Raw genomic sequence first — 12,540 nt, 5'->3', positions numbered from 1 at the left:
GCAGCCAATGGCCGGTGTCCCATGGCAGTCCTTAGGGCAGGAGTGAGGTTTCCTTCCTTGAAAGATGCTTACGCTCAGAAAAGGAAACAAAAGATTCCCTGTACCTTAGCTCACTTCCAGGACAGGAGGCCATGTCAGATTGCCACCAGGGCTGATGGCGGAGCACTGAGAACATCTGTGCAGCAGTTATACCTCAGTTTCCTCTTTTCTCTCCACTCAGTCCAGGCCCCCGGCCACACCCCAGCTCGGTGCATTACATTCCCCAGAGGTTTCTGGCCAGGCAGCATTTAATGGCTTCTCCTCCACCCTTGGGCCAATGTCATCCTCAGGGTGCCCTCCCTGCTCCCACTCCATTGGCCCTGAGGTAGCTGTTAAAAACAGTTCTTGGAAAATGCACACACAAGATCCAGCGATGCGATCGGGGAGTCTGTCTCGAACCCTAAGTTCTTGCTGGAGGAGCCGGGGAGGACTCGGCTTCCATGGGCTTTGGTCATGAAAGCAGCACTTGCTTCAGTCTGCAAAGTAGGGCATGAACCTGTGCTTCATCAAGCAGAGCCCCGTGAGATGGCGCCACAGCTAACCGGCTGGTTGTTAACAAAGTGCAGTTGGCACTGTGTGCGCTTGGAAGTCGGCTGCCCTCATTCCAACTTGGTGTTACGAAGATGGGAAGAAACAGTCTCTTTGGAGCCGTCTGTTCGAAGTGATGTGTCTTAGCCTAGAGAGCTGCAGAAGGGAGGAACTTGCAAGATGCTGGCAGGTCCACCCCTTGACGTCAGCAATATCAACCAGGTCTTCTGGGGGAACAAACGACTTTGCTCACTTTCATAAAACCAGCGCTGTAAGGTGGGACCACTGATGTGGGGAGATGGGGAGAGCGACTAGACACAGTGACCAGTGAGACAACTCAGCAACAGAACCCCAAGCATTCCTATGTGCGACCTCTGACTGCTGTCTACTGCATCCTATTATTTTACATTCTATGTAAATCTACTGTGTTTAGCGCCCTGAGCCACAGCGCCGGCTCCGAATCCACCGTGGTTTCCATGTTGCTCAGAGTGTCTGAGACCTTAGAGAAGGCTTAAAAGAGCGGTCTCCCACCCTATCAACCCATGTCCCATTTTTATAATGAATATTTGGAAACTCCCTCTTTATCACCTGAAATAAAACTCCTAGATAAGCTAGCTGAGCCGCATGCATAATTGAGCCGTCAGGGTAACATAGAGGAGAGTGTGATGTGCAGTGAAATACCGTGTGGTTACACGTGTAAGTGCTTTAGGCTTGACTGCACTGCAGCACGTGCTTACAACTCGTTCTAACGGGTAAGTGTGGACTTGAGCTCAAGTAGAAGGCCGGCCACAGACACCAAAGGATACATGGAAACAAAGGAACAGAGGGATACAGGAGCGCTGCAGAATTGGAAAAAAAAAAAAAGTTAGCGTGAGAAATAAACCCCCTTGGCTGTCTGTGAGAACAGGAAGAAGGAAATCACCTTAACTGAGGTGCGGATGACAGGCCAAATCAAATTACAAATGTGCCAAGTAGAGACAGCAAGGAAGGGGGTTATTCCTGTGAATGAGCAGGCCCTAGGCTTCAGTGCAGTGCTGTGATAATTATTGTGCCGTGACATGGGACAGGGGAGTAGCGCGGAAACCTGTCCCCAAGCTGGGGCTCCCTCCCACGTTGCTGAGGTACACACTCGGACTTCAGCGTTAGACAAAGCTCGGTGGATGGTAACCTTTTAGCTTAGGCAGTGGAGAGGAGAGGCTGGACTGGACAGAATCATTTGGTAGAGGCTCTAAGGAGATGGCCAAAGAGCAAAAAAACAGAAGGCAGTCCCAAAGGAAGTAACTGCGATATCTGATTTTTGTAAGAGACGTCTTATCGTTAGAGTACAAGTATTTAAAAACGGCTCTTGTTCACTGAAATGGTGACGTTTTGTAAGACTTTGCTAATTGAGTAATATTTGGTTCCACGTCAGCTACACAGTCTCCAATCTCCTGTTACAAATCTGCGCTGGTTTCCTTGCCTTCGTGGTACGTGGGCTGTGCACTGGACCCCTTGCCGGTTAAACACACGTCTGGAAATTCTCCAATGCAGACAAAAGGTTTGAAGTGGGGAAATTCTCTCAATTGAAGACTTCATCTTCATTCTATGAAGGTTTCTCTTCAAAACAACCATTTTCTGAATCACTGGGCTTTTGGCCTAACCTCTTTGAAAACCTGTGATGCCCACTGACATGGCAACCTCGTTTAGTCTTCTGCCGAGGACACAGGGTGGCCGACTGCCTGTTGTACTCCCCTTCCTGTCCCTGCTCCTTAACAAGAAGGGGCTGGGACACGTCTCTTCTGTCTCACACAGCTGCCAGGACAGAGATGCACACAGGGCTGTGGCCCTGGAGATGCCTGCTGTCTGAATTTCATCGGGACTCTGGATTCTGCCTTGTTTTAAATTAAGAATTTTTTTTTTATTTTGAGTAGGAATGAGAGAGAGAGTGAGAGAGAGAGAGGCAGTGCTCCCATTCGCTGGTTCATTCCCAAATGTCCACAATGGCAAGAACTGGGCCAGGACCAAGGAGGGGAGCCAGGAACTCAGTCCGGTTCTCCCCCGTGGGTGGCAGGAACCCACTATTAGAGCCATCACTGCCCCTGGGGGTCTGTATGAGGAGGAAGCTGGAGTCAGAGGCCAGAGCCAGGAGTCAAACCCAGGCACTCTGATGCGGGATGCAGGCAGCGTATCTGCCGGACCAAACGCCTACCCCTGACTCACCGTTTTAAACTGAAAATTAGTTCCTAATTACTCGCTCACGGGAGGCACAAGCGACAGAGCCCAGCAGACACTTGACACTGAGTTTCAACGCCTTCGTTTTGAACAGTTTCACCACTAGCATCGGCTGCGGCTGAAGACTGTAGCGTTTAAACGAAGAGCAAATGCTCCCTCTCCGCCCCACTAGCCTGTGGGCCGCTGTGGTTAGCATCACACTCACACAAAGAATAAATAAAAAGCAAAACCTGCAGCTGTTCGAAGATAACCACAGAGGTGACTGATGCCGTTGCATGCAAACCCGGGGAGGAAGAAAGACAAACAGCAGTGGCAAAAGGCCGAGGAGGCGTGGTGACCGGAGGCCCTGGCCTGCACAGCCTCCTGCTGATCTGAGATTCCAGAGGTCAGCTGGAATGTGGTGACCTAGGAACTGTGCCCTCCCAGGCCAGCTCCTAGTATTCCTTCACTGGGAAAGAAAGGGGACCGCTAGCCCCCTAGTGTGACATCCTCCACCCCCCCCACCCCCCCCCCCGCCAGCGCCACCAGCGCCACCACAGGGACAGGCTGTTAAACACACGGGCAGGAATGAGACCGCAGCTGGGGCGCAGCAGAGGGAAGGGAAGTTTCCTTGTGCCTACCTCCCCCCACCCCGCCCCCCCGCCACGACTGGGCCTGTCTCCTGAGACCTCTCGGCCAACAGGGCTGTGGGCAGAAGGGTGGCCCAATAACAGCTCACGGCCTCCACGTCTGGCCCTCACTTCCTTCCTTCATCTAGCAATGCCGAATGAGGAAGACCCAAGACAGCGGGCAACCGTCCACCTGGTTACTCCAGGGTGACTGCTGCTTCTGTTGCATTCGGGACCCAGCCTGACACGTTCATGTCGCACACTTAGCTGGTGGCGCCGCTGCACGGCTGGGTGTGGCTCACTCCTTCCGGCTTTCACACCTCGCACAGGGCCTGACGTTCAGAAGTTGCTCAATAAATGTTGGAGCATAGCGGGGCAGTGGTGCCAAACCCAGTCTACTGAACACGCAGGGCCGTAAAAGACGAGCCGTCTCCTCTGCTGGGAGGCCAAACGTGCACCCTCACTGGCCTTCGCTGGGGCAGGCGGCCATCTCCCCATTTTCAACAAATGCTCTTATCTCTGTCCTGACCACCTCGCCGCAGCACGGAGACGTGTGAGTGTAAGCCACACCTTTTTTTTTTTTTTTTTTTTTCTGGAAGGCAGCATAACACATTGGCTAAAGCATCAGTTTCCAGAGCCAGAAATATCTGGGGTTAGGTCCTAGTTCCACCACACACAAGCTATAAATCTTGACGAAACCTCTTCCCTCTGCTGCTGTTCTCTTGTCTATAAAATGGGAATGGCCACAGTATTCCTCAGGCGGTTCTGACGAGACAACGCGGGTGCAGAACAGCACTTTTTCCCTGTCTTGTCCATCTTTATCGCTGGTCTCTGATCAGCTACCCCAGACAGTGCTAAAGCAGCCAGAGAGCAGAGAAGGGCTGGGATGCAACAAAGCAGAGTCTGCAAACCAACTGTCCAGGAAAACAACAGAAATGAGCCGAGGTGCCAGGTGCAAATGAAGCAGGATTGTATTGTGTTGCACGGCTCCCATGTTCCACTCGGGAAAGACACGTGTGCCAGGGTGACTTCCCTCTCCTCCTCAGCCTCCACCAGGAACAGCATCGTCGTGACACTAAGTGGCAGACAGTGAGAGCCGGTGGGGAAGCTGTCAGATGGAACTTAAAGGGACAGCTGCCACTCAACCCAACCACTTGTCGACACACACTTATTAGAACCCGTGTTCCCGGTCATTCTGACAATTCTGAGACACATTAGAACTTAAAAATGTTGTCCATGTCCAGGCACCGTACAACATGGTGGGCTTATTCACTGCATCATATTGTAATAAAGAGTAAGTTAGTGGGCCGGCGCCGTGGCTCACTTGGTTAATATCTGCAGCGCCGGCATCTCATATGGGCGCTGGTTCTAGTCCCAGTTGCTCCTCTTCCAGGCTAGCTATCTGCTGTGGCCCGGGAGGGCAGTGGAGGATGGCCCAAGTGCTTGGGCCCTGCACCCCCACGGGAGACCAGGAAGAAGCACCTGGCTCCTGGCTTCGGATCGGCACAGCGCCGGCCGTAGCAGCCATTTAGGGGAGTGAACCAAGGAAGGAAGGAAGACCTTTCTTTCTGTCTCTCTCTCTCACTGTATATAACGCTACCTGTCGAATTAAAAAAAAAATTAAACAAAGAGGACTGTGTCTATCAGTGGAGAGTTGTTTAAATAAACGGATGGTGCATGTAATGGGGTATTATGCCCCTGCAAAAAAATAATAGTGATGAGGAAGTACTCAACGGACTGGTAGGGGGAAAGTGGCAAGATAACTTGAGTGAAAACAGCAAGGTAAGAAAGAAATGTAGGGTCTGGTGTTGTGTTGGGTTAAGTGGCTGACTGTTATACTGGTATCCCATACAGGCACAGGCACTGGTTCACGTTCTGGCTACTCCATTTCTGATCCAAGTCCCTGCTAATGCACCTGAGAAAGTAGCAGAAGATGGCCCAAGTCCTTGGGCTCTGCACCCATGTGGAAGACCTAGAAGCAGCTCCTGGCTCCTGGCTTCAACCTGGCCCAGTCCTGGCCATTGCAACCATTTGTGGAGTGAATCAGTGGATAGAAGATATCTCTCTCTCTGTCTCTGTCTCTCCTGTTCTGTTATTCTGCTTTTCAAATAAATAAATATTTTTTCTAAAAAAAGAAAAATATATATAATATGCTGTAATTATGAAAGAAAGGGATGGAGATAGAAGATATATTTGTACTCACTTGTGTTTGCAAAAAGAAACACTGGAAGGAAACTAATAAGAAACTAATAAAAGGGGTTACCAGGGCAGTGGGCCCCTGCACCCGCGTGGGAGACCTGGAAGAAGCTCCTGGCTCCTGTTTTTTTAAACATCCTCCCCTGTTTTCTTAAAGATTTATTTTATTTATTTGGAAGGCAGAGTTACAGAGAGCCAGAGGCAGAGAGAGAGAGAGAGAGAGAGAGGTCTTCCATCTACTGGTTCACTCCCCTGATGGCTGCATGGGTAGAGCTGAGCTGATCCGAAGCCTGGAGCAAGAAGCTTCTTCTGGGTCTCCCACGTGGGTGCAGGGCCCCAAGGACTTGGGCCATTCTCCATTGCTTTCCCAGTCTATAGCAGAGAGTCGGATGGGAAGTGGAGCAGCTGGGACTCGAACTGGCACCCAAATGGGATTCTGGCGCTGCAGGCGAGGCTTAGCCCACTGCGCCACAGCGCCGGTCCAGGACCTTATTTCGGACTTGCATTGCTGTAGACACACTTAGTCAAGAGGTGGTTACTGGAGTAGGGTGGGCCCCTAATTTAATGTTATTGCTGTCCTTACAATACATCCACGCAAAGGGGGAGACACAGGGAGAATGCAATGTGCTGATGAAGGCAGAGACTGGAGCTCTGAGCCCATAAGCCAAGGAACACCTAAGACAGCCAACACACCTCCAGAGACTCGGGGCAGGGCGGGAGGCAAGGGAGGGGCCTCCTGCCCACTGGGGACCGCGACCCCACTAATGACCTTTAATTCAGACTTCTGGATGTCACAGTTGGCAGACCACACGTCGCTGTTGTTTTCAGTCACTGAGTTTGCAGTACTCGGTCATGGCAGGTTTAGGAAATGAGTACACTTTCTCCCTTAGCCCAGCTCAAACAGCAGAGTACCTGATGGTTCCATCTCGGTGCTCAGCAAGTACCGGTGATAGCTCTGCTCAAGGCAACACCAATTCTGGGACCTTGAACCACCAGTGGTAATGCGTCCAAGAATGCATCCAAAAATTCCACCAATGGGGCGGGGGAATGTTAGGTGTGGCAGTTAAGATCCCACGCCAGGCCGGCGCCACGGCTCACTTGGCTAATCCTCCGCCTGCGGTGCCAGCACACCGGGTTCTAGTCCCGGTTGGGACACTGGTCCTGTCCCAGTTGTTCCTCTTCCAGTCCAGCTCTCTGCTGTGGCCCGGGAAGGCAGTGGAGGATGGCCCAGGTCCTTGGGCCCTGCACCCCATGGGAGACCAGGAGGAAGCACCTGGCTCCTGGCTTCGGATCAGCGCAGCGTGCCGGCCATATCAGCCACTTGGGGGTGAACTAACAGAAAAGGAAGACCTTTCTCTCTGTCTCTCTCTCTGTCAAAAAAAAAAATCCCACACCAAACACTCACATCCCATACTGGAATGCCTAAGTTAGAGTCCCAGCTCTGTTTCCCATTCAGCTTCCTAAATGTACACCCTGGGAGGCGACAGGTGATGGCTCCATTGAGTTGTGTCCTCGTCACACAGCTGGAGACCCATACTGAATCCCAGATTCCAGTCTTTGGCCTTGGGGGAATGAATCAGCAGATGAAGGTCTCTGGCTGGCTGTCTCTATCTCTCTCTGTTTCTCTGCCTTTCAAATAAAAATAAGATAAATAAAAATTAACCAATAAATAATGACTGTGTTCTGACTTTGTGAGAAATAAAGTATTACTTCCCGCAAGGAGCTGACAATGTGGTTGAAGATTCAGGACAGACTCGTACAATTTAACACCACATATCATACAAGCCTGTTCTCTCGTCTCTCTCATACACACACGGTGTGGACACCAGGAAAGTCATTCTTAACTAAAGCCACTGCCTTGCCAGGCATGGTCAACCTTCTATTGCATCTCATTCTAGCTGCTTCAGATTTGTGGGTCTGGGAGAACTGGGTTTCAAAGTCCTTTAGGACATTCTTTCAGATGTCCAGAAGCTTCCACCACTGCCCTTGGTGTGGAACCCAAACTTCTTGCCCACTATGGAAACCCTCTCCTGCTCAGGCCACCATCTGTTACCCTCATTCAAAATCTCTCCCACCAGTTTCTTATCAGCACTCCTTTTCTAGTTAAAGAGGCAGGCCCTGGAGGGACAGTGAGCCTATTTTGTGGCTCTCAACAAATTTAACAAGCAGAGTCCATGGGAGCCAGCTCTGGGACGCCGCTTTGGCCAGCTACTGGAGTTTTTAAGAGGGAAGGAGCTACAATCAGAGACCTCAAGCGAGATGCTGTTGTCCCTGTCACTTGCCCAGTGCTCTTTGGCACGATCGGCTCCTGCCTGTACACCCAGCACCCAGGAAGCCACAAGTCACACCTAAACAAGCCTGGTGTCTAGTCACTCACCTGGGGGGCAGAGCAGGCGCCCACTGTGGCTGAACTCTCCTGGCGCTGAGTCTGAGTCCCAGAGTCTGAACCTGGAGTCCGGCTCCACCACGGCTCTCTTAGGAAGACGCGCCCCGCGGAGGCCCAGGCTCAAGAAGGAAGGGCCGCTCCTCCCTGCTGCCCCACCCTTGACAAGCAGCCTGAGGACCTGCTGTGGCTCTCAGCCAGCCCCTCTAAGGGCAGCTTAGGGCAGGAGCTGCAGGTGGAACAGAGCGAGGAGAAGGCTCCTCACTTGAACCTCAAGTGACCTGTCACAGATCCTCAGGGACAGAAAGGCCCTGGAAGTCACTCGGATGACGACAATTCTGCGGCCCGAGCCAGCCCTGGAGGCAGACACTGTGCTGGCCTCGGGAACATCTCTGTCTCCCCTGCCCCTTCCTAGTGGGACTCCAACTGTGCCCGTCACTCGGAGCTGTGACCCCTCCCCCAGCATGGGGGCCTCATCCAATCCAAACAAAGACAGGCCCCTTGCCAGGGACAGGTTAGGAGAGCGTCTGCCCCACCTCCGTTCCTGAGATCTGAGCGGGGTCCTGGGGTGCTCCTGGGGGTGCTCCCCGCAGTCCTTCCCTCTGCCGGATGCTGTGCTTTCCTAACACACTGACCGGAACTCCTGCAGCCACACTGTGACCTGGAGGGGGAAACCTGAGGACTGGGGCCTTGACGGCATCCTGGAAGCGCTGTGCTAGAGCTCCTGGCGTCCCCTTTCATCCAGACTGTAGATACCGTGAAAGGCTGACAGACAGAGACAGAGAGTTCCCATCCACTGGTTCACTCCCCAAATGGCTGCAACAACCAGGCCGGGGCCAGCCCAAAAGGCAGGAGCTTGGAACTCAATACAAGTCTCCCATATCAGGGGTGGCAGGGACCCAACTTCTTCAGCCATCACCTGCAGCCTTCCAGGTGCACATTAGCAGAAAGCTGGAATCGGAAGTAGAACCAGGACTCGAACCCACTCGCTGCAAGAGAGGAGTACGTAGGTGTCCAAGCAGTGTCTTGGCCCCTGCACCAAATGCCTGCCTCTCCTCCAGACTTACTACATACAAAACTGCTTCAAAACATTTGTGGAAAATGGAGTTAAAGGTAAGTTTATGTTGGCGCAAAACCAAAATTGAAACCCATGCACGGTTTAACCATAGTATGTATTTTCCATGAACTAGCTGAAGACTCCTTGTATATACAAATTTCAAAACATGTCTGCACCAAAATAAATGTTGTTTAATTTCATTTTCCATAAATGTTTTGAAGTACACTTGTGGGAAATAAACACCGTGACTTCAGTCCAGTGACTTGGAAGTCTTGCTCCCTGCAGCCAAGATTTTTTTTTTTTTTTTTTTTGACAGGCAGAGTGGACAGTGAGAGAGAGAGACAGAGAGAAAGGTCTTCCTTTGCCGTTGGTTCACCCTCCAATGGCCGCCGCGGCCGGTGCACTGCGCTGATCCGAAGCCAGGAGCCAGGTGCTTCCTCTTGGTCTCCCATGGGGTGCAGGGCCCAAGGACTTGGGCCATCCTCCACTGCACTCCCGGGCCATACAGAGAGCTGGCCTGGAAGAGGGGCAACCGGGACAGAATCTGGCGCCCCGACTGGGACTAGAACCCGGTGTGCCGGCGCTGCAAGGCAGAGGATTAGCCTAGTGAGCCGCAGCGCTGGCCGAGAAGATTGTTTAACATTATATGCACTCAGATGCTCCTGAGACTGTGGGGCTCCACTCCTGAATCACAACTCCATTATCCTACAGAACATTCCCAAAGTTCACGTCACACACACACACACACACACACACGCATTTTCTCCTCATTTTCTTGGTACCCAATGCTTTGTCTAGAATAGACACATTTTACACTATTTTTAATATAGTAATAGATTCTATAAAATACACCAAATCTGTCCTTTAATTAAGAAATGTCTTGAATCCACCCAATATATACCAACCATTTGTTACACTCCAGGGACCCAGAATCAATGCCTGTGTCCTGGGGCCTTGTAATTATCGTATGACATGTACCTATATCAAATCATCATGTTGAATGCTTCACATTTATGCCATTTTTTTTTGTCAATTATTCCTCAAAAAATCTGGGACAAACACGAAGCCTTAAGCAGTGCACAGTGGGTGAGACACACTGGTGGTGAAGAGGTAAGGACAATCCGGCAAACACACTGGCTGCGTGTGCAGAGAGGGCTGGGAGGGTGGTAGCAAAAGCTCCTAAGAAAATCAACGCATTCTTCAAGGGAAGGAGAGAACTATGAGCAAAAAGGCAGGAGAGAGGCGGACATTCCCGACTGAGGATCAGCATAATGGCAAAAATAACAAATGGAGGCTGCCTACAGTTCCTGAGGGCTCAGAAGGAAACAGTTTCAAGTGAGGTCATCGGAAATAAGACATACTCACGTCTTAATTATTAACTCGCTTTCTCCTCCTCCAAAGCATGAGATGGCTCCTAGTATTCCCCCATTATACGGACAAGTACACTGAGGCATGGAGAGGATAAGTGAAACAGGAAATGGGTGGCAGAGTCAGGATTCGAGCCCAATAGAGCTCTAAGGCTCGCAGGCTTTACCAGCCTGCACCAGTGGCTCCCACAGTGAGCGCAGAACCGCGGCACCAGCAGCCCCTGACAACTTGCTACCAGATCTTGGGCCTCACCCCAGGGCTGCTGGGATGCAGCACGCTGAGTTCATCAAGCCTTCCTCACGATCCCGGTGCCTGCTAAGGTTGGAGAACCCTTGCTTGACACCATTAGCATCCAGCAGACAGACGGCTTAGTCAGAGGGGTAGGAATGGGGTGAAGAGAAGTCAAAGTCGGGGGGGGGGGGGTTGCTGCATGCCCTGAAGGTCTGTAAGGAGGTTGGGCTTTATTCTGTAGCACTGGGGGAGGGAGAAAGGGGAAGCGGGGAAGTGGCCCAGTCAAGCACTGTTCTTTGAGACAAAGTCTCTGGCATCAGTGCCAGCAATGACCTGGAAGTGAGAGCGGACAGAGGACGGAGCTCAGGTAAGAGGCTGACGCAGCAAAGGGACCACAGCGCAGAGAGGGGAGGCACGGGGCAGCCCGGGACACCTGTGGAGCAGGGTCCACTGAGCTGGCAGGGTATCCTGAATGACTCATGGTTTATAGCTTCAGCAATAAGGTAGATGGTGAAACTCTTAGCCAGGAGGAGAGAGTTTGTCCACGGAACATCAGCATAAAGGGATTGAGAAGCAGCTGGTGCTCAGGAGTGGAGTCAGGGATGGGCACACAGATTTGGGATTCACCAACTTAAACACAAGGTTTGAAGCCATCGCTCTAATGAAGGCTGCTCCCAGACTGTGGGAGAAAAAAGAAGGCTGGAATAATGCAGGACTCTGCTATGTAAGGGACGCTCAGAACAAGTCAGCCAAGGGGGTCCAGCAGGTAGAGACAGAAAAAAAGGAAATAACCATGTCTCAGAATCGAAGGATCAGCGTGCTGGAGAATGCCTAAAGAAAGAGGACTGACAGCAGTCTCCAGTGCGGTAGAGGTGTCGCCTATTGAGACTGAGAAGAAACACTGGACTTGGCAATGCAGAAGTCACAGATACATTCAGCAACAGCAGTGCCAGTGGAGGGATGGGAGCAGAGGCAGGTTCACGCATGGATTTGTTCTCTGCATGAGAAGCGCTGACCACACACCAGGTTTTATGGGTGTTAGGGATAAAGTGATGAACAGAACGGACTTGAATCCAGCCCTTAGCAGGTAACGGGAAAGACAGAAAATGAACAGAAATTACACAAGTAATTATGGGATCCCAATGGAGACATGGAACCTGATGAAGACATACCAAGGACTTTGGGACATGTAGAGCCACAAAAGTAACCTGGATGACGAGAGGAAGAAAAAACATTGCAGCTGAGTCCACAGCAAGAGGAGGAGTGAGCCAAGGAGTGGGGGTTGGAGCGCATCCCAGGGAGAAGGACCGGCAGGTGCAAACAGCCGCGGGCAGGAGGAACAGAAGGAATCCACAGTGGCTAGAACCTCCTAATGCAGAAGAGAGTGGCAGGAACTAAGGAACAGGGGATTATGGACCACTTTAGAGATTTGGGACTTTATCCTGTGGAGTCTCAGGAAATCGCTGGAATTAGCACTTAAAAAAGGTTAGAAGAAATGATAGAATTTGCATTTTTATTTATTTTTTTTAAGAACCTGAAGGACTACTTATGTGTAGTGTTCTTTTTTAAAATTTATTTATTTGACAGGTAGAGTTACAGACAGTGAGAGAGAGAGAGAGAGAGAGAAAGGTCTTCCTTCTGTTGGTTCACCACCACCACCCCCCAATGGCCTCCACAGCCCGAAGCCAGGAGACAGGTGCTTCCTCCTGATCTCCCATGCAGGTGCAGGGCCCAAGCACTTGGGCCATCCTCCACTGCCCTCCTGGGCCACAGCAGAGAGCTGGCCTGGAAGAGGGGCAACAGGGACTAGAACCTGGCACCCATATGGGATGCTGGTGCAGCAGGCGGAGGATTAGCCAAGTGAGCCATGGCACGGGCCCACAATCTGCATTTTTAAAAGGAGACTTTGGCTACTTTAG

General features: G+C 51.5%; 1 protein-coding gene across 10 annotated transcripts in view; it reads right to left on the bottom strand.

Annotated features, from left to right (window-relative positions):
• Positions 1-12,540, bottom strand: part of CRACR2A (calcium release activated channel regulator 2A) — a 212,075-nt gene that overhangs the window by 116,996 nt on the left and 82,539 nt on the right. Inside the window, exon 1 of one of the 10 annotated variants that reach the window (XM_070048427.1) lies at positions 7,960-9,292. The exons of 8 other annotated variants lie outside the window; for them this stretch is intronic. The gene's annotated coding sequence lies outside the window, so the exon portion shown is untranslated. Of the gene's footprint in view, positions 1-7,959; positions 9,293-12,540 lie in introns of those variants that run through there. One more of the 10 variants, XM_070048426.1, reaches the window with a different exon arrangement.

This window comes from Oryctolagus cuniculus, chromosome 9 (assembly GCF_964237555.1).
Source record: "Oryctolagus cuniculus chromosome 9, mOryCun1.1, whole genome shotgun sequence".
NCBI classification, from domain to species: Eukaryota; Metazoa; Chordata; class Mammalia; order Lagomorpha; family Leporidae; genus Oryctolagus; species Oryctolagus cuniculus.
The sequence above is the reverse complement of the archived record's forward strand: the minus strand, read 5'-3'. Positions and strand labels throughout refer to the sequence as shown.